Genomic DNA, 27,998 nt, shown 5'->3' on the forward strand with positions numbered 1-27,998 from the left:
AGGGATCCTGCTGAACATCCTCCAGATTCAAACCTGGATCCCAGCAGGGGAGGGACATTTGACCAGGGAGGCAGCCTTCTGCCCTTCGCATTTTATCTCCCGGTCACCTGTCTCCCTTTGTTCAGGAACCAACAAAAGGCAAATCCCGATTCATGAAGGAGACCGAAACTTGACATTTGCTTTTCTTTGAGGCCACAGTTGAGGAGTCAAACAAGCACCGTCAGGTGAAAATGTCAAGGTAATTGAGGGCTGGAGTGGAGAAGAAGGTAAGGTCGCATCTGGAGAAAACCCAGAAATATTTTTTCTTCAGCGGCGGGGCTGTACCACATGTGGACGCTTTCTAGTTAAAGACAGGAAGTGGGTGATGGTGTAGCTTGTTGAACCCACAGGGATAACTGAGAAATACATGAAAGATATAATTACCTTCATTGGGATGGAGGAGACGTGCGCATTAACCTCCGAGCTCTGAAAGAAGGGGCCTTGAGAGTCCGTAGTCAGGTTTACCTCTTATTTAAAACTCCGCCTCCAACAATTGTCCCCTAAGTACTGGGAAATAGGCTCCATATCACCTCAAAGGCATGAGAGCCAAGTCCTGCACTGGAGCCACTTCCTGCAGACATCCCAAGCCCTGTTAGAAATGCCTAATCTGCTCAAACCCAGGGAATTGGGACATGTGAAAGACCACAGAATTAAGTGACAGAAGGGCACTTTATACATTAGTTTGGTGGACCTAAAGCCTTATCATGTAAAGGTTTGCTTTCTTAGAATTGTTCCTACAGTTTTAACTTTAGAGACATATTACAGAGAAGAGTAGGCAGGTAGATCTCTCTCTTTGCTCCTCCCCACTTCCCTAATTAGCCTGTCGCCCTTGCTGTGTCTCTAAACCGTCTCCACAACGATGTCAGAGGTACCAAGAGGGCGTTTGGAATCCCCACCGTGTCCCAGTGAATCCCGCTAGGCCCAGAGTGCCTGCCTGTCTGTCAAGGAGCAGCCGGAGGAGCCCCGGCTGCCCATGGGGAATGTGTTGCCGTCTCTGGGGCAGTGAGTGAGAACAGGATTCAGACCATTGCATTGGAGCCATCAATCCCATAGTTTGTCTACATCATGTGCGTCTCCTCTGGTCCTTCAGCATCTCACGTTTCTTCTCCCCCTGCCCCAGTCTCACTTTGTCCCCCTCTTTTTCTACCCCTCTTGGGACACACTGCAGCATGGTGAAAAACATGCGCATGGGAAAGAACAGGCTTTCCCAAGTCGCCCAGATGTGGGTTTGAGTGATCAGCTTGATCACAACTAATTGGATAACCTTGGACAAATGTAGACCTCTAAGCCCACACCTGTAAAATGGTGACAATAATACTATGAGCTTCCTACACTGATTATTAGGATTAAATGAGATACGGAGTCTACAGTGCTTGGTGCTTGCTTAATGCTTATTGAATATTTCTCTCTTTTTTTGCTCTCCCTCTGCCTTTTCTCTTCCCCATTGCTGATTCAAAAATAGGATCAGAGGAAAAGCAAACAGCCAGACAAGTTATGGATGCATCACAGAATTTCAGACCTAGAAGGAAACAGAAAGCTCATCCAATTCAGTCTGCTCGTTTCATAGAGTTGGGCAATGAGGCTCAGAGAGGTAAAACAACTTGCCTGAGACCACACAGCAAGCGCGTGGGGAGTTCATGATCCACTTTCCCCAGGCCTCCTCCAACCATGTCATGCTGAAGACAAACCAAACAGATGGGAGGGATGAGGTGCACGGTCACCATTTTCACAGTATATTTGATCCATATTCACACAGAAAACGTAATTCTATAACTTTAATGAAAACCTAAATTATTTTATTGAAATTCTTCAAAACTAGCATTACTAATCAGTTTATGCCTCTAATTGGCCGTAAGTTCACATTTTTAAAATAATTTGCCCAATTTGCAACCCTTCCCCCAAAAACATCCAAAGCATTGAATGTGCACATTTCCCATTTGGAAAATCGCAAGGATCTCTGCGCTCGGGTTCACCCTTGCCCGGCTGCTGAGCCCAGTACTGGGTGCCACCCCATGCCGCCCCATGCTGCCCGTTCTTGGGCTCCAGCTCTTCTGCTCGACCCTCAACACAGAAGCTAGGGAGTCAGCAGGCCCTTCTGCTGTGTGCTCCAATAAGATGATTTGATAAGGCACCCCACTCTAGCGACAGTGCCCAGCTCACTCCCCACAATTCTCTGCTGTTTTGGGTAAAATGTGTAACTTAGTAATGACTCTCTGGAGACAAGGTCCCACCTCTGTTTCTCAGAGAGGGGCTTTCTCAGTAGAAAAGGAGTGTGTGTGTGTGTCTAAGGGGACCTGCTTTCTTTGTTCCCAAGGCCCAGATAAGAGGCTCCTCTGATTGCCAGACCTGAGCCACTGTGTACATCCCTTACTCCTGAGTCAGGCCCTGTAGTCATGCAGGCTTTCTTCAAAAACTGTTCATCAGGACCAGCACTCATGACTAACCATGAGATGAAGCCGATGGTGAAGTTGATCTGACTCACCTCATCTACCAGGCCTGTCAGCTCCACGCTGAAGGGGGGGATTTTTGCCACCAATTCCCAGGATGGGAAAAGACAAAGAATTAGAGAAGTAAGCATTTACATATGGGTGGCTCTGTGCTGTGTCTCAAACCACCACCTTTCCACCGTTTGTCAGCTCCCCAAGCCTGCTTGGCCAATTCTCAGGCTAAAAGGATGGAGTTGGTTCTGCGTTCCTCCCACCCTCAGAGAATCTGCAAGACCCAAGTGCCGCATTGGCTAAAGGCCCCTCCCCATCCTTACAAGCACAGATGTGAACATTGCTTCCAAATATGCCGTCCAAGGGATGGGGTCATTTATGGTTGTAAATGATCAAAGAAGCCGTCAAAATATGCCTTCATTTATTCATTCTTTGTTCAACCATTCACAACACAGGGGTGTAGTGGATTGTCTGTGGGTGTGGAGTCAGAAAGTCCACAGTCAGAATCTTAGCTCCACCACTTCCCAGTTTAATATCTGATCCTGGGAATCAGTATCATCACCTGTAAAAATTAGGAAAATAATACCAACTTCCTAAGTTTGCTGTAAAGATTGGGTAAGATAAGGCAGGCAAAGTACCCAGCACAAAGTCGCCGCTCAGTAGAACTAAGTGCCACGGAATTCCAACAGGATGACATCAGTTAGCGGTTTGCAACAGATAAAGTTCCAGACAATAAATTGTATGTAATGTTGGCATTTGACGTATAAAGGGTCGCATTCCTCTTGCGTGCAGCTCTCTTGCTAATCTCCGCTTTGCCATGGCCAATTACTCGGCATTTTCCTGAGTCCCCAACTTCAGGCCTGTGTCTGGTTTCCCACCTCACCTCTGGCTGCCCAACCCTTTCCAGCCAAACCACCTCACGCGCTGCTCCTCAGCCCAACCAGGGATGTTGGGTGGGGCTGGAACCAGCGTCTGTTCCCTGCCCCACCAGTCACATGCACCAAGGCTCACAGGAAAGGAGATGCTCTTAGCTGCATAGGGCACGTGGCAACAGCTGGACAGGCAGTCCCGTATCCACGGGCATTTCTCACTCTGTGGAACTTGAGAATGAGTTTAAAAGATCACATACTTTCAACTTTCTCATTTTCAGGAAGGAGTGAGGCTCAGAAAAGTTAGGACTACACACTTAGTAGAATGGCTAGATTTCCCCTCCCTCCATTACTCAGATATAAATAGTTGCTTGGTGTGCCCCAAAACCATCCCCACACTTCAAAAGATCAAGAGCTTGTAGAGACAAGATCGCATATTCCACTACAGCAACTTCCTGATTTCCTGATGATGGACGATAGGGCCCAGATTATCACTAAACCGCATTTCACATTCTGACAACTGACGCTACGTGGGAGCCACTGCAGCTTTAGGAATTGGAGTCTAGTTAGCACGTGCCTGGCAGGAAGCCACAAGGGGACACTCCCTGCCCTTAGACCCCCAGGGACTCCTGGAGTGTCTGTGGTAGGCCATCTCCATGACCGCACGGCTCGGGGGTTGAATGAAGAAGCATCCAAGAGTTTGCCTCCCATCCATCTGCACCCTGAAATCCAGTATCTTCTTTTAAGAAAATAATACATGAATATGATTAAAAATAAGTTCAAATAGAACAAGAGTATAGGGTATTAGTCAGTGTTCTCCAGAAAAACAAAACCAATAGGATATATGTCTATATATAGAGAGAGAATTAATTTAAAGAATTGGCTCATGTGATCGTGGGGGAGGCAAATCTGCAATCTGTAAGGCAGGAAATTCAGGCAGGATTTCTATGCTGCCGTCTTGAGGCAGAATTTCTTCTCCAGGGAAACCTCCGTGTTGGCTCTTAAGGCCTTCAATGATCGGATGAGGCTCAGATTAAAGGGTAACCTGCTTTACTTGAAGTCAACTAATTGCAAATGTTAATCATATCTGAAAAATATCTTCACAGCAACATCTAGACTAGTGTTTGACCAAACACTGAAGGCCACAACCTAGCCAACCTAGTCAGTTGACACCTCAAACTTACCATCACAGGAGACAGTGCAAAGGGTGCCAGGTCCCACCCAGCCCCTCTCTTCCTTTTCCCAGAGGTCAGCCCTTTGGTTGGCCAAAGCCATTCTTCCAGGAAAGGGCACTGGTTCTATTAGTATCAGAAGGTCTAAGTTGGTAGGAAAGCACTGGACTCTCTTTACTCTTGACATTTATTCAGTCTTTGCTCTGTGCTAGGCCCTGTGAGAAGCGCTTTACACTCATTAGCCTATAGAAGCCCCTTCAGAGGCCTTGGGATGTTGGTACGATTATTATCACCCATTTCAGAGACAAGATAATGGAAGTACAGAGGCATTAAGATCCTTTATGTTGAATAAATTTGATGATAGGGGCTGCCCCGCGGCCGAGTGGTTAAGTTTGTGAGCTCCACGTCGGCTGCCCAGAGTTTTGCCAATTTGCATCCTGGGCGCAGACATAGGGCTAAGGTGGCATCCCACATAGCACAACTAGAAGGACCCACAGCTAGAATATACAACTATGTACTGGGGAGCTTTGTGGAGAAGAGGAAGAAAAACAATATTGGCAACAGATATTAGGTCAGGGCCAGTCTTAAAAGAAAAATAATAATAATTTGATGACAAAAATTTTCAATTTGCTTCCAGAAAAGCAAGACCATTTGAACCACTTTTACTGAAAAATTAGAGGTAGGAACAACTTCAGAAAATTTCAAAGGCACCCTCGGTGCCAAATATTAATGAAAGCACTAGGATCTGGAACCTTTGAGTGACACCAGAGGGACCTTATCTGGGCCATTTTTTCTTCTCCTCCCTGTATAGACGGCAATTTTCCTATTTTAAATTATTTATTATTTTGTGTTCCCAATTAAGCTATAATGTGACAGGCAAGCTATTTTACAAGGCAATAAAAAAAATAATCACGCTCCCCAGTGAGTAAACTACAAGGCCAAAAGGTGAGTTGTTTCTATCAGTGCGAGAACCATATTACTGCCTTGAAAAATAGTGGGCACGTTTCGTTATTGCTGCTACAAGTAAAAACAGCTATGGAAAAAAAAAAAACAAGATAAACTGGTTACCAGCCTCCTTGAAAGCACCTATTTTTAGAATAATGACCAAACTGTCTGTGTTTGCATAAGGAGCAAAAACGATTGATAGAAGGGGTGGAAGGAACCAAGCCTGCCCCCAAATTAGGGCCTCAGGGAGCGGGCAAGGTGTGGAAAGCTTCAGAAGCAGAAAGACTCCCTGGGTGTATGAATGGCAAAAACATGTAACAGCAGATTAACCTGACTTGAGGGTCCCATCTTCTTAACACGATGAATAAAACATATCTCAAATTCAAATTAGCCCATCTATGGAAAACTAAAATGATGTTATGAGCCGGGCTTTGTCATTACAGTGGTTTATGGGAAGCCAGGGTGGCTACATATGGCCACCAGACGGGAGCTGATGGGAGCTGGTCTTCCAAACAAAAACAAAAAACGCCAAATCTCTGCCCCTCAAGCAAAGCCAGGGTAGCTCACCTGCTGAGAGGCTCCATGCATTTCAGCTGGAAGTAGCTGGTGACAAGTCAGCCCAGGGGTGAGAGGGGGAAGGAGCTGGGGGAGTGTGTTATCAGAGCATTTTCCTCTCGGGGGGCAGCTGTGTGCAGTGGGTTTGTGTGTAGGGGCAGGTTGCAGGAGGTGAGAGGGAAGGAGGATGAAGAGGAAGCATATGGTGTTCCCATTGACGGAGCCAGGTCCACGACACAGAAGAGAGCTGCCCTCCTTCTGAACTTCAAATGCAGTCTCGACGAGAATAGATCTTCTCCATCTTGTATTATTCACTCTGTGCCTTCACTGCCAGGAACTGTGCTTGGCCACAGAAGGCACTCCATGCTCTTTGTTGCATGCAACGATGACTAAGTGTCTGATTAAGTCTACGAAACTTGTAATTTCAGCTTCAGAGGAAATGAGTCTTAGCTCCCCAGTCTGCTAAGAAACTTGGTCCCTTAAAAAGTGATTTAAGAAGAGCTTTCCCTAATACGTATAAGAGAAACACATTGACGTATCCTCATGGCTTTCGTTGAAAAACTCTCACCAGCTTTTCTTTTTAATTTCTTCTAAAATATCCTCATCTTTTGTTCATTCCTTCTCTACTTTTAGGCTTCCTTGTTTCAAAAGCTAGTTTGTGTTACTTTTTTAAAATCTTTGTACTCGTGCATCCCAACTAGAGCATGACCTCCCTCTGGTCGGTAACGTTTGTAAATTTTGCCCCCTCCCCAAATCCTCACATGTATTAGGGCTCCAGTCAATAGAGATTGGTCACGAGGAAGAATTACCAGCCAAGAAAGTTGATGAGTTAGACAGACTCTGTCAGTTTGCAAGGAATAGGGGTGCCCTCAGGATACCTTGGGTGTTGAGGTGCATTGTTACAAAAATACAGTGTGGGGGTATCTTAGTCCATTTGGGCTCGTATAACAAAATACCGTAGACTGTGTGGCTTAAACAACAAACACTTCTTTTTCCCAGTTCTGGAGGCTGGGAAGTCCAAGATCAGGGGCTGGCAGAGTCCGTGTCTGGTGAGAGCTCTCTTCCTGGTTTGCAGATGTCTGCCTTCTTACCGTAACCTCATATGGCAGAGAGAGAGATCTTGTGTCCCTTCCTCTTCTTATAAAGGTGCTAATTCCATCACAAGGGCTCCAAGGTAACCCTAATCACCTCCCAAATGCCCCACCTCCAAATACCATCACAGTGGGGATTCAAGTTTCAACATGAATTTTGGGGGGGACACCAACATTCAGTCCATAGCAGCTAGACAGTCTCCCAGGATGGCCACCATCTCTTCTCTGCCTCTCTGTGAGCACACTCTGTTCCACATATCCAGAGGGAAGATCTTTTTCCTCTCTCCTTGCATTTCGACTGGTCTATACCTTGGTTTGAGCAACAAAATGTGGCAAAAGCGATGTTGTGTCTGTTTCAAGACTAGCCTTTGAGCCTCTTCCTCCTGCTTCTTAGAAGCAGTCACCATGCAAGAAGTCTGACTACTCCCAAACCAGCAAGCAGTGAGACGCCCAAGCTGGCCACGTGGGGAGAGAGGGGGCACCGAGGAGCCAGGTATGTGAGCAAGGCAGTCTGGACCTTCCAGCTCGCTCCAGCATGATCTGAGTGCAGGAATAAGCCAGCCCAGCTGACCACATGCGGAGTAGAGTCTCAGAGCCCTGTGAGAATTCCTGACCCTTAGAATCCTGAGAAATCACATTGCTTTCGACCACCAAACTTCGAGATACATTGATAGGCAATAATACACCATTAAAACACACAGAAAGTTTAAAAAAATGTTTTTGAAGAAAAGTGATCCCACAGCTACACAACCAGGGCTCGTGGAACCTGCAGCTCTCTACATGTTTCTTGCATCTTACAAAACTCCCCAGTCCTTCTCAGTGGGTCTCCATTCATGGTCCCTGAACAGGGTTCAAGCTGTTCAGCCCATGGGTCGGAGTTCTAAAGCCAGGCCACCTCGTAGGCCAGAGGTCAGCTTAGGGATGGCTGGCTTTGGCTCAGAAGCAAGTCCTCGAGGAGAAGGTGGCTGGGTGTATGTCACCATGTTTGGGAAACAACTCACGCAGCTTTGGCAGACATTAGAGAGCTGAGATTGTGTTACTCCCTCTAGAACACCCCACCTCTTAGTCTCTTTGGGCTAAAAGGAGTACACCAAGGCTGCGCTAGGCTGTAGGCATGGCCACAGCCAGAACTCTGAGGCTGGCCAGCGACCCTGCCTGCTCATATATTAATGTAGATCCCCCATGATTTTGGGGACGCTTGCTATATGTGGGATCGGAGAGGAACAAAACTCTTGCCTCTAACAACACAAACAGTTGCTTTTCATGTGCTAAAGAGATTTTTGTCTTTTCCACAGCTGGGGGCGTGGCTGTTAGCATGGAGCATTTTCCACAGGCTTCAGTAAATTTCTGGATTCAATTTGTGAGTTTGGATATGGAAGTGAATATTTTCCTGTCACTGGGAAAACAAATGAAGTCTAAGAGAATTGCTTGGAATGGCTGAGACTCCAAAGGAATCTCTCTGCCCATAGGCAGTACAAATAAGAAGCCAGGGAGAACACCTCATCTTGGCAGCTCCACCTATGACTAGTGTTTTGGGATTTTCTTGACTTGGGGTTTCTCCTTGGAAGACGACATGCTTCCAGGATCATTCCTCATGGTCCTCCTCACATCTGATGTGCCTCTTGCCCTATTAAAAAGAAATCCAACCCACCCTCGGACAAAGGTTATCATTTCCCAGAGACACATGTGGAGACTGAAATGCTATTGCAGGGGGTAGAACCTGGACTTTAGAAAATTAATACACTGCAGGATTCTGTACTTTGTGGTAGGCTTTCTCTGGCTAAAAAGTGAGTTCAAGGTGTTAGAAATTGAATAGCCACACAGAAACTGCTACTGATTCATTACGGGCAGCCCCTTCTCCCCATCACTTCATGAAGTTTAGCGTTTTTGGTCAAAAGAACCAGAGAGATTGGTGATTTCACAGACTTTCCTGGAATAAAATAGAAGAAATTAACTCCTACCCCCGGAAAGTGTGGCTTTTCCCAGATGGAACTTATTGTGCAAAGTTGCATAAAAGTAAAAAAAAAAAACTTCTGGTGAAACTGATTTAATGTTTACAAAATGCATTTATTAAACAGACCTTCTCCTATTGAAAATTTCCATTGTGGGCTTGGAAAAAGATCAAGGTCAGTTCTTAAAAATAAGCCTATTTTATGCAAACTTCCATGTCAGTCAGCCAAAAGAGAGTATAAAGCATTCGGAGCGGCAGGAACAGCCCTAACCCTGGACAAAACCACCAACTTGGTGAACTGCATGTCTGGCACCTCCACGTTTCCTTTCTCCCCCGTTTCTTCCTTCCCAGGGGCTTCACTATTTTGTTCACGAGAGACCATCCCTGTGCCCATGCACTACCGACTCCATTAGAAGAACACACAGCAGGCATTGACCACAGAGAAAGAATCCAAGCTAATGACTTTGTTTTTCTAGTTACAGAATGAAAACTTTTATTCCTACTGAAGGGAAGATGTTGAGAGGGAGGTGAGCTTCTCAAGCCCCTGACATCACATCCCAGGAGACAAGGGCAAGTCTTCTCCCCGGAGGCCAGTTCCAGCGCAGAGGCATTTACAAGGTATTCCTCTGAGGTTCGAAAAAGCGGTGATTCCAAACAACAAACCATGAACCTCTTGGAACATCAGAGCTCACACTTACTTTCTGAAAGGACACTGAGACCAGAGCTACTGTCAGGAGGGAGGGAGGTGAAATCTAGGACTTTTATTTTTACATTCAAAGGGAAGTTTTTTTATCTGAAAATGTTGTGATGCAGTGCAATTTAAAAACAAAACAGTATGGTCCCATGAAAGAATTGGCGGTCTGATACAGGAGTAGGTGAAGAGGACACAATAGTTAAATATGCAGGATTCAAAATAATACTGGAAATAGATACTACACATTTACGTACTATTCATGCAGATACGTAGATGGATAGATGAGAGATGGAATCATAGATGACATAACAGATTTCCTGCCTATTTATAGACCTGAATGGAGATGGTAATGTTAGTTATGAAGTTCTATGGAGAAGTTGATATTCGAATGGATATTTTTTATTTGGTAAGTGTCATTTCATCCATTCATTAAACCAAAGCATCATCCTGGGCAGTGCTAGGACCCAGAAGTGCCCCAGTAAGTACACATGGCCACTGTCCTCAGGATATTGTCAGTCTGGTGGGGGAAGCACACGTTAAAATCGGTGATCACAGCTACCTGGTGTGCTCTGCTTTCCCTAGGTAAGGATACCAGTACCCTGTCGTGCTTACACTTGACAGTTAAGCAAGCGAGAATCTCCATGTGAACTCTTTGAAACACCAAATCCAGTGTGGTATCCCTTCTTGGGTGGTGCGCCAACAGCCTTGGACTTTGGGGTTGCACATATTTCTCATTTCACACTCGCACACCCAGTCGTTGCTCGCCAAAGCATCAGTCCGGATCCAGATGGTTGGGCACATACATGGCTCCAGCTTCAGGAAAAATGGTTGCTGAGCTTTTTTTAAAAACCATGCCAGCTTAGTATCTCCCAGCCTCACTGGGAGGCCTGGGTTTTCCTTCCTGCCAGCAGAGCTTGCCTGGGCCACTCTGCTCTCCCTCCTGTATCTCTGACTTTGAAAGGGAGGGCCTTGCCGGCGGCACAGTTCCTTCCCTCCCAAAGGCCTTTGCTCTCCTTGTGAAAACCCCTGCCTCCTTTCCCAGCATTATGATTCCAAAGGGAAGAACAGCCTTTGCTAAGATGGAGAAAAAAGGATGAAAAGATGATTCAGCGACTTGGCTCCCCCTCACTTAACCAATCCAGGAGTTACTTGCATCACCTCCACGTGACCAAGGGGAGGAAATCAAATGATTTTTTTTTTTTCACAATTAGGAAAATCTGCTTCACAATGACCTGCTGCCCACTTTCAGATTTTTAGGAGATAGACAATTTTTTTTAAATTCTATCTCAAACCAGCATGCTACATACACAAATAATTGAGTCATTATAATTGTGATGTGTAACACAAAAAAAGCACAAGACAATGTGAATGCATAAAGCAGGGAACTCTAAACTGGTGTGTGGGTGGTGGCGGTGGTGGCAGATTTGGGTACAGAGGCAGGCTTTCCCTGGGGGCATGAAGTATAGGTTCAGGCTTACTAGGTGAGGGGTCGGCCAGGTAAGTGGAGGGACGGGTACAAGGTGTGTGTGAAAGTCTGCCGTGAGGAGGAGCCAGCTTGTCACCAAGATGACAGAGATGCAGGATCACGCTGGAGGGGGGCCTGGCCCGGTCCTGAAGGTGGGTAGGGACTATTAGTGCAGGCCGAGAAGGTGAGCATGCCTGTGCAGTGTGCAAGAGAAGATGCCTACAGCATACGGTTAGTAGAACAGGTTCACACAGCTGGAAGCAAGTCTCCACTGGCCCTGGCAGTAGAAAACTAAGAATAGTGTTGGTAGGGGACAAAACTTCCTGTTGTCTCAGAATACTCCTGCTTTGGACTTGTTGTCATGTCCCCTTTCACAGGGGAAAGTGTGCTGGTTTGCTTTTCTCAAACAATTTGTAAGAACAACAGTAATGAAGTGCATATATACATGAGAGAAAGAATGAGAGAATGGAGAAGCCAATGGGGCAGCATGCTAAAAATAAGTGAATCTGGCTTTATTAGTTTCCTGTTGCTGCTGTAACCAGTTACCACAAACTCAGTGGTTTCAAACAACACAGAATGTATGCTCTTAAGGTTCTGGAGGCCAGAGTCTGAAGTCAGTTTCAATGGGTGAAGTGGGTCAATGTCCCGGGGTCAGCAGGACTGGGTCCCCCGGAGGCTCCGAGAGGAGTATCCGTTCCCTTGCCTTGTCAGCTCCTGGTGCTGCATTCTTTGGCTTGTGGCCCCTTCCTCTGTCTGCAAGGTACGTCACTCCAGCCCCGGCCCGTGCCCTACCTTTCATCCTACCACACTGAGTGCAGGGAATGCAGGAGCTCCTCAAATCTTTTTGGGAAAGTGTTCTATCACTTTAAAATTATTTTAAAATGAAATGTTTCTAAAAGATGAACCAGTTTGGAAGATAAATTACATGGGCTCCCTAGTAAAGGCCATGAACTTCTTTTTACCCAGCCTCTTCAATCCTCTTCTCCCTTTATTTCATGAAAAATATCTATTAAATCGTATGTGTCCAACGGCATCTTGATTCGAACACCTACATGCTTCATTTTATTTTGAAGGCAGACGCTCCCACAGTGTGATCCCTGCTGCTGTCTTTTTTAAAGGCTGAGAGAAATCGTCAAGAAAATTTCCCCAGCACTGAAATTTATAAATGTAACGTTGTCAGAGGAGGTACGCTTCTACCATCTTACAAAGACTCTAATAATTAAAGAGCTAAGGAAGAGTCTCAGGGGCTTTTTTTTTTCCCTTAACATTCTTGCCTGCACAGTGAAGTAATTATAAATGTCTCTTTGCATCTGCTCTGGATCTCTGCACATTGCCACCTATAGACGCGTGCCTGTGATCTGAGCTTCTCAGTGCTGGTATTCCGATAACTGAGGACTTGCTGGCCGTCCTTTGGCTCCTGTCCCCTCATATTTACACAAGGTAGCCTCTCCTTCCTCCCAGGTTGTATCCTTTAATCCGACTTGCTCATGAACTCTACCTACTGCACTCCCTTGCACTATTATTATCTGGTATCACTATTATTAAGGGCTCTGTGTGGTGAGAAGGGCTGTGGGATGGAGGACAGGCACGTGAGCCGAGGTTCCAAAGAGCTAAGGAGTCTCCACCAGGATTCTGCCACCTTCCACTTCCCCCAGCTCAGCCCACTCTGGCATTGGCAGGCATGACAAACCAAGTGATATTCCTCATCGCGGATAAGCAACAGCTGCCAGAGAAGGAAGAAGGATCTGAAAGCCAGGCAAGGCTCAGGAATTGCCCCCAGCTTGAGCTGAGGTGGACTGGGCAGAGCTGGGCATGCAGCCATGGCTAAGACAGTTTTTCAGGTGGATGTGAAGAGAAATTCAGGTTTGGGGGAAAAAACCTCCATTCCAGGTAAGGACGTGGAAAACACATAATGAAACATTTGAAAACTTATAGAAAGCAAAGTCCTGAGGAAAATGATTTGAATCACAAAAGAAAAAAATGTTGACAATGCCACATTTTCCTTTGGGCTTAAAACTTGGAACGAATTGCTGAAGAAACAAGCAATATTAAACATAGGGTAATAAAGATATTTCACACTTGTTCCTTTACAATATTTCCACAAGAAAAGGAAGCCCAGAGGATTTTTGCCTCAGCTATTTTCATTGAACAAGAACTATTTTTGAGTATTTTGCTTCTCAGCATTAGACAGAGAGCGGGTTACTGACCAGGAGCCATTTTCAAGAAGACATACAGAACCATCTTGCCTCAGTTCAGAAAAGTCATTTGCTTCCCTGAATTGCACTCTTTCAGCCTCCACCCAGAAAACTTCCTTTTCTATGATCTTCCCCAAAATCAATGGGAAAAAATGCTATGCATCTGCGTATTTGAGTATTTTTATCTTGTCTTTCAACTCGGCTATAGACTGAATATTTGTGTCCCCCTCAAAATGCATTTATTGAAATCCTAACTCCCAATGTGATTTTATTAGTAATGGGGGGCCTTTGGGGAGTGGCCAGGTCATGAGGGTAGACCCTTCCTGAATGGGATTAGTGCGCTTAAAAAAGAGACCCCAGAGAGCTCCCTGCCCCTCCCACGAGGTAAGGACGGAGAAGACAGCCGTCTCTGTACCAGGAAGCCCGTCCTCACCAGGCACCAGATCTGCCGGTGCCTTGATCTGGGACTTCCAGCCCCAGAGCCGTGAGAAATACATTTCTGTTGTTTATAAGCCGCCCAGTCTATGGCATTTGGTTGTAGCAGCCCAAATGGATTTAGACAAACTACTTCACAACAATTTTGCTCATTTATCTGACAAAAGACACCCTAGAATGGCTACACATGCTACAGACGTTTCCCCCCCAATATTTTCAGATGAACCCGGTAACTGCAACAACTAGGTTCCCAGTAATCCAAATGTGTTGTCAGCAAAACAGAACAAAGCATTTCCTTTTCGCAGACATCACCATTCAGATCTGTCATCTTGTAATTATTTTATAGGATTACAGAGGAGGTCATTTCTTCGGTCTTAGGTACATCTTTATCTTATTCCGGATTTCAGGAACACTTCAGTAACACGGTGATTTTAACCTCTTGCCCTCTTTAACCTTCATCTGTTCTCAGATCAAAATCACAGTCTATGCAGGTGACTAGCTGGCGCCCCAGCAGGTTTCCTTATTATCCCGACCGACCCGCAGGACTTTTCAGCAAGGCACCTGCCTGCGGGAGGTGGGCTCCGGCTTTATCTGACTGTGTGTCAAGACCAGTTATGACACCATCCTCTTTCATTTCAGTTTCTTTCAAACCCCCAGAGAGATGACTTGAATTCCCCCCAGACCCTCATACTCGCCTGTCCTCTCATTTTCAAACTGAAAAAAGCTCTGATTTCTTCCTCCTCCTCCTCCTCCCTTTTCTTCACAAAAGAGAAAAAGATCTTTAGATTGTTTAATGGACAAAAGGGCAACCATGTTTTTATAGTTCACATGAATATTAATGAGTTCATATGTAGTGTCTTATATAGCAATGTCTTATAGAAGAATATTTTCCATTAAGATGTTACTGTTCAACAGAAAAGGGACTATTGCCAAACCGGCTGTAACTGGTCTGAGGCGATCCTGAGATTTTTAGATTTTTAGGTTCTGGCCCCAGGGGGGAGGTTAGCAAAGGAAACTTGCAACACACCACAATCTGCCTGTGGGCGTTATTCCTGGAGACCCATCTGTGGGGTTTGTTCCAGGAACATCAAATGATGCTCCGTGTAAGTCTCTTGAAAAATGGCTGTTGTGCATTTTAACCGACAAGAGCTGCTGAAAGCAAAGCTTGATGCTGAAATATGGACAAATTTCCAATAAATTACGCAAAACACAAAGCATATTTATCATTATTAAACAACTGACTTACAAACTCAGATTTTAAATTAGCCACCCATCCCACCCTCTTCTTCATCCGCACGTCTAACCTTAGGAAATACAAACAGCCCTCGCTCAGACTATCCTGGGCTTGAGAGCGGGGTTGGTTCCTTCTGAGGCTCTGAGGGAAGTCTGTCCCATGTCTCTCCCTGAGCTTCTGATGGTACCTGGCAATCTTTGGGGTTCCTTGGCTTGCAAAAGCACCACCCTCATCTCCACCTTGATGTTCACATGACCTTCTCCCCAGGTACACATCTCTGTCTCCAAATGTCTCCTTTTTAAGACACCAATCATGTTGGATGAGCAGCCTACCCAACTGTGGTAGGACCTCATCTGAACTAATCACACTTGCAAGGACCGTATTTCCAATAAGCTCACATTCTGAGGCAATGGGGCTTAGGAATTCAACATCTGAATTTGGAGGGAACACAATTTAACCCACGAAGTGCAGCATCTTTCCTCTTCCCTTGAGACACTGTGGGAGAGAAGTCAATGTCATCACCAAAGTTGCTAGAACCTTCCAATCACCCACCACCCCACTGCACACTGTGGGGGCCTCCATGGGGCCTGTCTTCTTAAGCAGGACTCTGCCCCCTGCACACCACACGGAACCCTCCTCCATGTCAAAGCCCGCTTTCCACAGCTGTACTATCTGATAACTGATGGTGTTTGTTATTGAGACAGCCTAGATGGAAAACTAAGGCGATGTCCTCCCTGAACCCTTAACTCCAAAGAAAGAGCATCTAATTGCTGCAAAGGGAGGAGGAGGCGATGGATGGTCAGGTTCTCCTGGCACCCTCCAAACCATAGGCCAAAGGCCAGCACCTACGCTCTGCACCAGCTCTCAGCCCTGAACTCACTCCCACCTCTACTTCTTTCAGTCTGAACATGGCATCTGGTGCTCCTTTCATCTCCCTTACCAATGTCATGTCCCACTCATTTTTTTTTTTTTTTTTGAGCTATCCCCAGGTCCTGAAACATGCCAAACTTTCAATACCCGTTCAGAACCTGGCTGCGGTGAGAATTGGCCAGCCCTTAAAATTCACCCTATGAGATGTCCCTGACATCGCTATGTTCCTCTTGCGAGGGAACCGGGTGGCTTGGCATTTTCTATTTTCAGCTGACTCACTCTGGGGACAGACTGTAACCAGAGGCTCTGCATTCAGGACTCACAGTGTCTCAGACCTTCTCAATCTTCAAACAGAATTCTAGCCTTAGCGCTCACAGGTGGAGTCATCAACGTAGTAAAATCACTGTATCCACTCCCTTGTTACGGCAAAATGTCAGGGTCACCACTAAAACAGTAAAAGTTCCTTTATAATCAGCTAAGATAGTTCTCGGAAATGGAATACCATTATTAAAAAGGTATCTTATTAGTGGAATTGGGGGGGAAGATGACCCAAAAACGATCTTTTGGTGCACTAACCATAGAGAGTGGTATGAGTTATTAGAAGCGAATCCATTGTATCTTTTGATGTTTTATCCTTCCGATGTTATTTAACACATTTTAATAGCACATCTTTCTGAAAATGTTATTTTAGAACTTAGGCTATTTTTAAAAGATGACACTCAGACATCACACATATAAACGTGATATTAATGCTCGCTGCACAACCCAGACTCTCAATCAGAAAGTAGAGTAGATGTCTAAGTAATTGTCTATTATATCTAATCAGTCTGGTCTCTCCTGCTCTTTGGTTCACCCAGAAGATTCAAAGAACAATCCCCTTTCCCCTAAGGGCCATCTCAGGTTGTCTCTGCTCCATGGGAACTATGTGTCTGGCCCGCAGTCCCCAAGGTCATGGGTTACCCTGCTACTTGTTCAGGCTCTAAATCACCGCCGCAAGTGGCCCACTTGCAGGCAGTGTCAGAACAAGGGGAGTCGCAGGCATACCCCCCGCCCCCCACCAGACTGAGAGCAGGCTGCAGCCTCACTGCCCTAGCCTCACTCCCCTGGCCTCGCAACGTGGCTCTGCCACGCCAACTCCACTGAGCTAGCAAACCAAGTTTGTCCAACTGTTCCAGCAACAGGAATCAAAACTCCACAGCATTTTACTTTGTAAGTAGTTTAGAAATTACTATCAGCACCTCCTCTCCCTTTTTAAAAACTTATTTTAAGATGCAGAAGGAAGTTCCAAGGATGGCAATGAACTCCTTTTCTATTTTATAATAAAATGGTGCATTTACATTTATTTTCCTCAAATAAACACACATTGCATGTGGGCTCACAGTCTCTCTGCCAATACTACGGAACATTCTTCTCATCAAAACAGTCACAGACTATGGCTGGAGCACCACCTCCCCAACACCAGCATTCCATATATATTATCCATGGAATATGTATAGAGAGAGAGAGAAAAATATATATATATATTTAAATCCACGCATGCACACACACACACTTCATTTGGATCATTCAAAATAAAATATGCTTGAAATAAAGTCACCTTAATAGTAAAAACTCAAATTGAAAAAAGGCAAAGTTAATAACCTGACTCATGGCTATCAAAAAACAGTAGCGTCTTTTTAGCAAATGTGCCTTTTTCAGTGGCCAGAGATAATTTCTAAGTGCTTATTACCCACCTGAGCATGCAAATTTTAAATACCTTGCTCTATTATATCTATTCTATTACATCAATTCCTCCAGCAATTTCCTTATAAAATTAGATTTGTGCTCCCGCTCTCTCCCACAAAGCGCTGAACCAAGAATTGTGGTGATCTCAATTGCCTTTCATGCCAGATTTAACCTTATGATACACGCATTAAATACAGATTAACATCTTGTCTCTGAGAAACTTACATTTAGTAGACTGGCCAAAGTTTCATTAAAATATAAATCAATATACAATTCACGAAAAGAAAACTAGCCAGGTAGAGAGTCTGTGTTCTTCTTTCTAGGAAAATATATTGCTCCCACTCAACCACTGCCCACACAGGTAAAGTGGGCTTTTAGTCAGGACAGTGAACCAAACGGATTTTCCTAAAGTTATGGAAATGAACAAAATGGATTTTTCTAGGCCCACAAATCTCAATTTTGTAACTTGTTATTCAAAATGAATCTAGGAAATCTGACCTAATTCCAGTGGTCTCTGAGGGTATATTTTGGAGGATGGTGCCTTAGATATACTTTAGAGTTTCTTTAAAACCCACAACAAGAAGTAGGATGCAATTTCATCAGAAAGCTAATTCCCCTCAGGAGTGTACCTCATGGCAAAATGAAAACTTACTCTATATTTCAGGCCAGATGGGCAGTCCTGTAATTGCATAGGAGCAATTAGACAGATCTTTTCATGATTTCCAGAGCAGGGTAAATGCACTTTCCACAGGAGAGGTTCTGCCCCTACTCCTCCTACTGTATGACCCTTTCCAGCAAGACCCCAGGAAGACAGAGTGACAATCAATTGGAGACAGGTACAGAAAAGGAACTAAAACTACCATTTCTACCAAAATAACAGCCACACAAAGAGATAATCAATGTGTTGAAAAAAATAGGAAAAAATAAAATGACAGGTTTTTTTAAAAATCACATTACAAACTCTAAGTCCTCTCTACTCTCCTTGCATTATTGTCTCCCTTTTCTATATTCCAAATCATAAGAGTCATTCCTCTTTCATTATTTCAGTGTCCTTGGAGATCTAAGCCACTGAGCTTGCTATAACCCATGTTCTTTTCTTAATACTAAGAAATGTAATTCTTAGACTCAAAGGCAGAAATTGGCTTTCTATGCGAGCCAGGCCATCTGAGAAATTTACTCTGTGATTACTAACAGGTTGACATTGCTCTTATTCCTTATTTTTCTGTAAAATGAATGTTTTTATACTCAATTATTTCAATGGAATATTTGAGAAGTGAACCAGAATCTTTATGGTAAGACGTGTTGAAATAATTATTGTGGGCTCAGGTTCTATCCACAGAATGCCTGTTGTTCCTGGGTAAGCCATGGACGCTTTTTCCCCTATCTTAACCCAAATTGCTAATGAGACAATTTGTCCCACTGAATTGACTGTTCTTTGATGTCACCATTTGCACAAATATTGATATATCCAAGGTTAACCACTCCCATAATTATAATATTTGTGCCTAATAGGAAATTCCATTTCAGCAACATAGAACATTTCCTTTGCTGGATTTATGAAATAACGATGCATTTAGCTGGAAAGATCTGACTCTGCAAATGTATGACGCTAAAGTAAATCATTCCTAGATCTGGTCTCCATAGAGACCAGTTTCTGAGCCCTAGGAAAGTATTAGCCACAGACGAAGGACCACCGCAGAAACAGTTCTGTGGTATTCACAAGACTTGATGTCTTGGAATTATTTGCAAGAGCCCCTTAACACATCTTAAATTTCATGTTAGTACAGGGAGAAATAATAGAACCAAACCCTCCAGAAACGTGTTCAGGCCCCTTAGTGTTCCGTTATGCAGACAGATGTGAATAAATTGAAATGCTGCCTGTGAAGAGCCTTCCTGATTAGGTGCCCGTGTCTGGTACTGGGAAATTAGCATTCCCAGGTGTAGGTGGTAAAGGCATGCAAAACTGTGCAAAGTGGCCTAAGAAACTGTGAAGCTTGGGGGTGAGATAAGATAGCAAAGATTTCCCTTGTCGATCTTCTCTCATCTAGGCCTTAACTAATTCACTTCCATTCATGACCTTCCCGGCTTGGCCTTAGAAGAGACAGCTGTACCAAATGGACTAACCTGAGAGAAGTTATGAGCAGAGTGTGCTTATGGTGAGGATGAGAGAGCAAAATGCTTCTATCAGCTGAAGAATACCCAGACGGTTTTGACTAGAGGGGTCTTCAGAATGGATTTTAAAATATAAGTTTCAAATTGCAAACTATCAGAAAGTAGGAACACTTTTTCTCCTCTGAAACTTTGAAATAGAGAATTTTTTACCCAGAATATCTGGAAGGAATACTTAAATTTATATTTACGTTTGTTCCCTGTGCAAGGGCATAAAACCGTGATCACGATAAAAGCGAATTACTTGTATAACAACATTTTTGGGTTTCAAAGTGGTCTCAAAGAGTAATTCTTCCAGAAAAGTAAAATATTCTTGCAAGATATTTATATATAATTACGTTTAACAGAGTAACTGAGTAAACAGTTAGTCTAAGGTCAAAGGCTCTAAAGCCAAGGTCAAAAATGAGCTATTTAGCAATTTATTGCTTTCAGCACTGTATGCCAATTTTTATTTAAAGTACTTAGGACATTCCATCCAAAAAATAATATAATTCCACAGAATATGAAGAACGAACACTGCTTTCCTTTGTTTATATAACACTCTCCAGAGCAAAGTGTGAATCAAATTAACTTAAAACAAAAAAAGGTAATCGACTTGTTTTTCCTTACATACAGGTTTCTAGGATTGCAATGATGACATTTGGGTTATTCCCTGGAAGTATGTACTAATTTAATTGAGAAACCTTGAGGTTATTTCCAGATAGCTGCTAACAATACCCCAAATATAATCATGTTAGATGATGCTGCTTCAGTGGCAGCTCTTGCTTAATTTCTTAAAACAGAAATAAGAAGGGTAATCACCATGTGAAGCAGGAAACATCAAAAGATATTTGGCAGCTGTGTGCCTTCAAGTTAACCAGCACTGCATCAGAACAGCAACAGGGCAGCTGTGCAAAGCCAAGCCTGTGGAGGAGTGGAAGTGAAGGCACGGCAGCTACAAGACAGACCTCGTCCACCATTTTTGGTAAGGAATCGTTGACTGCCATAGGAAACAAAGCAACGTCAACAAGGAACACAAATATCTGGAAGGGCTAAGCAATATATCTAATGAAATAAGCACAAGGTGATGATTGAAAAAAATAGATTTAACACCTTAATGTTATGAACATTCTACAAATATGAAAGACCACACTAAATTACATCCAATGGGATGGACTGGGAATACGTAACAAATCCATAAGGAAACACACATACACAGAAAAGATTTGTTTTTCCCTCAATGTGTGTTACTTCTTGGTACTATCTATTACCGACTGCGGAACATCAGCAATTAACGGCGAACGTAAACGCTGATAATTAGAGGCAGACACTTGGCACCATAGTTTTCCTCTCATAATTCATTGTTAAAGCCAACAAACATGAAAGTAAAACCATAGGTGGGAGAGACAAGAGTAATTTTGCAAAATTTATGGTGCAATTCAAGTCTGTCCGAGATACAGGAAAGAGGAGTGGTACAGTGATGAAGACCCTGTAGCACCAGTCACGTAAACTACGGCAACCCAAGGAAATGTAAGCAGTCGACCAAATTCAACTGCTCTGGTCACCTTAGAGGACGTGTGCACTCTTTCACCACTATGGGGGGTGCTAATCTACAACGTGTCTAATGTGTCACAACTTGTGCAAATAACATGTAGCAATTATTCTGTTACAATGACTTTTTTTCTTGGTTATTTACTAAATATGGGTTGAACTCTATTTGAACTCTGTGATGTTTCAAACATTGTCCTGGGCACTTCTGAATCACTTTTTATACCTCATGCTTCTGTTTAACACAGGTTAATAATATCTCAGTGGCTTTATCCATACAAATTCAGCAATAGGTTTAAATGGTTTTTTTTAAAAATCCAGGTGAAACTTTATTTTTCCTACCTGCAGAATATTAAAACCCTGTTTTTAAAGAACATTTAAACAACATGTGGTCCAATACCAGGGCTACACTACTGGATGGAGACCTACGGGCAGTGACGTCCACAGAGGGTGCCGCCGATGCAGTCCCACACAGACCCACACAGCCTCACAGAGGAAGGAGGGATTTGCTTTCACTTCCTCTTAAACATTTTCTGTATCATACAATTTTGATGATTGGTATGCAATACTTTCTGACCAGAACACACACACACACACACACACACACAAGGAACTCTTGCTCCCCCCATGGCAGTGGCAATACTTCTGCATGTGACGGTTACTCCAAAAATTAGAAAAAATCCAAGAGTGCTTCCAAAATCAAACTCCAATGCTATCAGCGCCTCCTCATTCTCAGCTGCGACCATGAAAAACTCCTGAGGACGTGCTGAGAGCCTTCATTCACGGTTAACCATTCCCTGAACTTACAGCAGAAAAATCCAGAATTCTTGGCTAGACGCACCGTGATCTGTTCAGAGTTTGAAGAGACTTGGATTAGGGCATACCCAGGGACGAAAGGCCGCAGGAACTGCTAAGTCAAAATACGACCCACTCGGAGTCTCCCAGACCTTGATGGGAAATGTTCACTGTGACATAGCTTGTGCGGAGTTGTGCTGCTCTCTGCATTAGGGGTCATGCATTATTAAAAGGCTCCTCATTACGATGGAAATTATGACCTTGTCACCAACACTATAAATGTCAAGAAATACCATTTAAAAGAATATATTGTCTCGATTATAAAAAGAAACCTTTTTGCTTTGGAAAAAAAAGAAAGAAAACTTACTTTGTTTTCATTGAAATCCTTTTTATGAAAAAGATTTGTAATGAATCATGGCCATTTCATAAAGTTTCTTATAAATGCAACCTTTAGAACTGAAAGGGAAATTCCACATACATACTTCGAGACAGTATTGGGAAGTCTGGATCTTCCTCGCTAAATAACTGCCAATTGCACACATAAATTATTTGACATTCCCCCTCATTCCATGTAGCAGTAAAGACCATGTTATCTAAATAAAACATTACTTTCACATACACAGAAATGCTTCCCAAACTTTAACATTTACATAATTTTTGTTCTATTGGAGTAACGCACTATTATTTCTTTATATAATTCCTTATAATAGATCACTTTTTAAAAGTTTAAGTGTCTGCTTCATCCTCAGGGATAATATTGGTATAATTTATAACATATTGACAAAATATTGGTAAAATAATGTCAGTAAAATCCTGGATTTTACATGCAAGTTACATATTCTACCTCATACATATGAACTGCTTTTAAAAAATCTAATGAATGAATATACTAAATATACCATGGTATATGAAACATTGATAAAAGATATTTCTTGTTAAAATCTAAATCCACCCAAATATGTCTGTATAACTCAGCACTACAAAAAGAGATACTCCGCACAGCATAGAATACAGAGAAGGTGCTCGCTGTGAGGCAGAGCAAAAGCCGCTGGGCTTGATGTACAAGAGCTGGACCAGTGGGCACAGGGTCTCTTAGCCACCACGGACTGATGCACTAGCCTCTCTTGCTCATGTGTAAAATGAGGATGAAACTGAGTCCTGAATCTGAGAATTGGTTAAACTAACATATATGCAGGTTGCTAACAAAATATAAGTGTTTTGCAAAGACAAGCTGCCATATTAGACAGCCTGACGTAAGTGCCTGTGCACTCTGTTGTGTGTGACACACTTATACATAGCCCTACTATGGCCCAGGCACTCCGTCAGTGACCCGATATACTGAGGAAAATAGTCCTGGGCCCCACCCTCAGGGGAGAATTCTTTCACTAAAAGCTCATGTGCACATGATGATCAATATCACTCAATACTGATCAGTTTAAGGCATGCTTATTCGAATACATATATACAGAAGATGGTAGAAAAATAACTCAGAGCCCACCTTTCCTTTGAACGTCACTTGTCTTAGTTCAGGCCATTATAACAAAATAGCACAGACTGAGAGGCTGATAAACAACAGAATTGTATTCCTCACAGTTCTGGAGGCTGGAAGTCTAGGATCGGAGTGGCAGCCTGGTCAGGCTCTGGAGAGGACCCCGTTCTGGGCTGCAGACTGCCCACTTCTGCTTGTCTCCTCACACGGCCAAGGACAGGGAGAGGAAGGAGGGTCTCCCTTCTGACTGTTAGAGGCACTAATCCCTCACCCAGGGGGGTGAGGGCCCCACGCTCCTGACACCATCTGAACCTAACCACCTGCTGAGGGCTCCAGCTCCTAACGCCAGCGCACGGAGGGGGAGGACTTCAGCAGAGGAAGTTTAGGGGATGCAAACGTTCAGTCCACAGCATCACTGATCTGCTATTGGATTTTAGGCTGCCTAGACACCACACCTTTGTCAACCGCGTGGATTTAATTACACTCTCACAGTATTTCCTAAACCTAGCAAATGTTGGAATGGCTGGAGGTGCTTGCTGAAAATACAAACGTGCCTTGCTTCTCCTGAGTCAGGATGCTCAGAATCCTACTGAGGAGGACGCGCTTTGGATGGCGTTTAAGTCCCCTGGTGATTCTGTGAATAGCTCTGTTTGAGAGAGTGGTTCTCAAAGTGTGGTCTCAGGAACAGCTGCATCAGCATCATTTGCGAACTTACTAGAAAGGCAGATTCTCAGGCCCCACCCCTACTTACTGAATCAGAAACTCTGGGTTGGGGCCCAGCAAGCTCTGCAGGGGATTCTGGCTGCGTGCTCGAGTTTGGGAACTGCTGGTTTAGGACATAGCGTAAAAGTCTAACAATGCACACGATGATTACCCAAGTTCGAGAAATACTCTGCTATTGCAAATAAAACGTGCAGCTCTACCACACTGGTTCTCAGCTGTGCCACCTCATGAGAATCACCTGGGATGCTTTCAAACATCCTGAGGCCTATGACCACACTGCAGACCAATTTATATCCAGAGCTCTGGAAAAAGAAGCAGGCATAGGTATTTTAAAAAATACATTTTTCCTAGATGTTTCATTCAAATAGAACTCTGATGTTTCATTGAAATAAAAAAAATCATGACACAAATATCCTGATTTTGTTCTCCGGTTTCCTTGCCCCAAACACAGAACATGAATATCCATCCAAGATGGTTTATGTTTTATTCTGAAATTTTTAAGACAAAGAAATTACAATACAACTTATTATGTAAGGACATCGCATAGGTACCACATCTACGTGATATGCTTGTAAACATGTTTACAGATGCAGAGTATCAAGCTTGCATTTTTGAAATTTATTTTAAACCATCTAATCTTGAAGCCATTGAATCATATTTTGTGGTTACAGAATGTATTTCATTTACACAAACACACATTTTTGTCAATAGGATATAGGACTTTTATCTTCTCGAAGAGGTCAAGTGTTAAGTCAGAAACATCTTTCAAAGGGAATGTGATAAAAGTAATGTCAAATTCAAGCAAGTGATCTATTCCAGAACAAAGTATCCCATTTTCTCTCTTCAAAGGTTTCTAACAAGTAGGTATTAAACTTCATCTTAATGTTTAACACACAAATTTATTTTTCAAACTGCTGCTTTGAAAGGCAAGGCTGTGGATTCCGTAATGGTGCTGCATTTCTTCTTTGATTCCACCCTGCAAAGGCAAAACCAGCAGTCGCTGCCAGTGGGATTTTATCTAGGCGAGAGGCAAAACTGAACGCCTAAAGTGATCATACTGTGCGCTAATCTCAAGGCTAATTTGTCAAATCTGCATTGCATTTGTTTCTCTGGTTTGGCAGAAGTTTATTGATAAGCCACTTTTGTCATCTTCCCAGGAATTAGATGCGATCAATCTCGTTTGCATCCCTACCTCTTTCGTAATTAGTGACCCGGTGGGTCTCCTACAGGAAGGGCAAATGCGAGGACAAACTCGATTGAGCGGGTCTTATTGTAAACAATTTGCTTTCTTGCTGGGTTCCCAGGTTGCTACATTTTGAAGGTTCATATTTTTTTCTTAAGAATTTGTTCTGCTTCAGAACATCATAAAAAGTGATGTCAACATTTTATTTACCTTATTTCTGTCCATTGTTTTCAGGACAACTGATCCTAAAAGGTATAAAACATCTGGGACTGAGAGATTCTTTTTAAGATGGTGTTGAAAGCGAAGAAGGAAAGCCCTGACGCCACACCCCTCCCCTGCAAAATCAAAGTCACAGCTGTCTTTGAAGGTCAAGAAGCCTGTGCTGAAAGCTGTTCACAGCTACAGAAATCCAGTCCCTCTCTTCTCTAGGCGCAAGACCCTGGGCCTGCAGGAGCAGCCCACGCACCCTTGGTAGAGCCCTCTGCAGAGAAACAGTTTCCACACTACAACCTCGTCAAGTTCCCCAACTACGGAGACAAGAATGGAAAAAGTTGAGGGCAACTCCCTAGTGGTGTTTGTTGAGGCCAGGAGGGGCGATCAGCACCAGATCAGACAAGCTGTGAAGCAGCTCAGAGCAGTCTGCTCAAGGTCAACACGGCCTCGAGGCCTCGTGGAGAGAGGCTGACCCGGGACCAGCCCCTGACCGGCATGCTTTGGATGCTGCCAACCACTTTGGCATCACCCAAACTGAGTCCAGTTGGCTGGTCCTAAATACATTAATGCTTTCCATCATCCAAAAATGGAGCAAGGGGAGAAAAAACTCTGACAAGTCCAACAACATCTGTCCCAGACGTCACTTGAGCTGTCCTTGCAAACATTTTAGGTGTGCCTCTAACATACCCTTAATGGGAACCACATGAGCTGCCATTGCACAGAAGCCAACACCAGCAGTTTGTTCTGTTGCTGTTCACCTGTCTGAATCACATCCTCTCGCTTTGCATCATCCACCTCCCGCCGCCTCGTCCCTCAACCCTCTACAGACGCACTGCCATAAGCAGAGAAGTCGGACCTGTTTCAGAGTCAGATCAGCATGACACCGTGTCTCGGTTGCGCACTGACTGTGCACCCATCCTGGGGGAAGTCTCTTTAGCCATAAAATCGGCAGAACAAAGTTTACTCGCAGGGATTTTGAGGTAGAAACAATGAGTATACAATGCGGGGACGCAGAGCAGGCGCTCAGAAACTGACTGCTATTATTAGAAATATGAGCTAAGAAGGACACCATAACATTCAAAAGGGGGAGAGGGGAGGCAATTTGGCAAGATTTCCCAGAATAGGGAAAAGTAGGAGCAGGCCAAGTACAATTACACCAAAGAATTGTTTGAGCTCTTAGATCTGGGGCCATTCTCAAACCTTTGGGAGGGTCCAAGTATCAGATATTCAGGACTAAGTGTCAGCTCATGAGTCCTGGTGGGGAGGGGCAGGAGGGTTCTGCTGCCAGGACAGACAAGCCAGCAGTGTGACCTCCTCCCAGGCTGGCTGTGCATGCGGAGGGACAGAGCCTTTGAGAGATAAAGCAACAAGAATAATTTTAAAATTATTTCGTGAGAAGACTCATTCCCTTTTCACCTTCATGAGGATTATTTTAGTGACATAAACGATGGACTTCTCGCTGAGGGAGCAATACTCAAGCGCGGCTATTTTGGAGTAGGTCAAGAGACACACTGCGTGGTGGACAGCGAGAAGGCCGGCCAGGGAAGGAGAGCAGACCCAGAGTGCGGTCCCGACAGAATGCTGCTTTCTGATCCTTTCACCCTGGTGGCAGTTGGTCCTCCAATGCCTGGCGTTCACTCAGGATCGTCCTGTGAAGTCGCGCACCTGTGCTTGTCCTGCGCCCTCAAGAATCCCACCCTTCTTCAGCCCCGCTGAATTCAGCGTATCATAACGTCGGGGTATTTCCTTATCTGCTTTCTCATTGCTCTCTTGCCAAGAGAAAAAAGAAAAGGTCGAAAGGGGAACTATTGAAGGCACATTCATGGTCTGCTCTTCCCTCTGCTCCATTTTGATGATCAGCAGATTCAGCATAGTGTTTCAGGATTCCTACTTGCAGTGTATGAACAACTCCCTCTTGAATACCAAGACTGCCATCTCCATTCTCAACATTTTGAAAATAAGTAATTTAAGAAAGTTTTCACCATTTAATACATTCCATATCATTTTGTAAGGTATTTAATCCCTCCATCCCTTATCCTCCCCCCACCACCACCTTTATTGTGTGACTACTATGTGCCACTTCCTGGGAACACAAAAACAATCATAAGATAAAAGAGACAGCATCTTCCCTCAGTGAGCTAAGTGCATAATGTAAGATATGATAAACTGATAATTAAATAGCATTTAAAATTCCAAAAAGTTTCTTTAAGTTACTAGTAAA

General features: G+C 43.9%; 1 long non-coding RNA gene across 2 annotated transcripts; it reads left to right on the forward strand.

Annotated features, from left to right (window-relative positions):
* On the forward strand, positions 1-27,976 carry LOC111768634 (uncharacterized). 2 transcript variants are annotated; one of them, XR_011428084.1, is made up of 4 exons: positions 1-266; positions 1,502-1,630; positions 9,537-9,678; positions 25,799-27,976. It is a non-coding gene; the product is annotated as an uncharacterized lncRNA (long non-coding RNA). The 2 variants fall into 2 exon arrangements; XR_002801104.2 differs by lacking the exon at positions 25,799-27,976 and adding an exon at positions 12,293-13,574.
* The last annotated feature ends 22 nt before the right edge of the window (positions 27,977-27,998 follow it).

This window comes from Equus caballus, chromosome 17, assembly GCF_041296265.1.
Source record: "Equus caballus isolate H_3958 breed thoroughbred chromosome 17, TB-T2T, whole genome shotgun sequence".
NCBI classification, from domain to species: domain Eukaryota; kingdom Metazoa; phylum Chordata; class Mammalia; order Perissodactyla; family Equidae; genus Equus; species Equus caballus.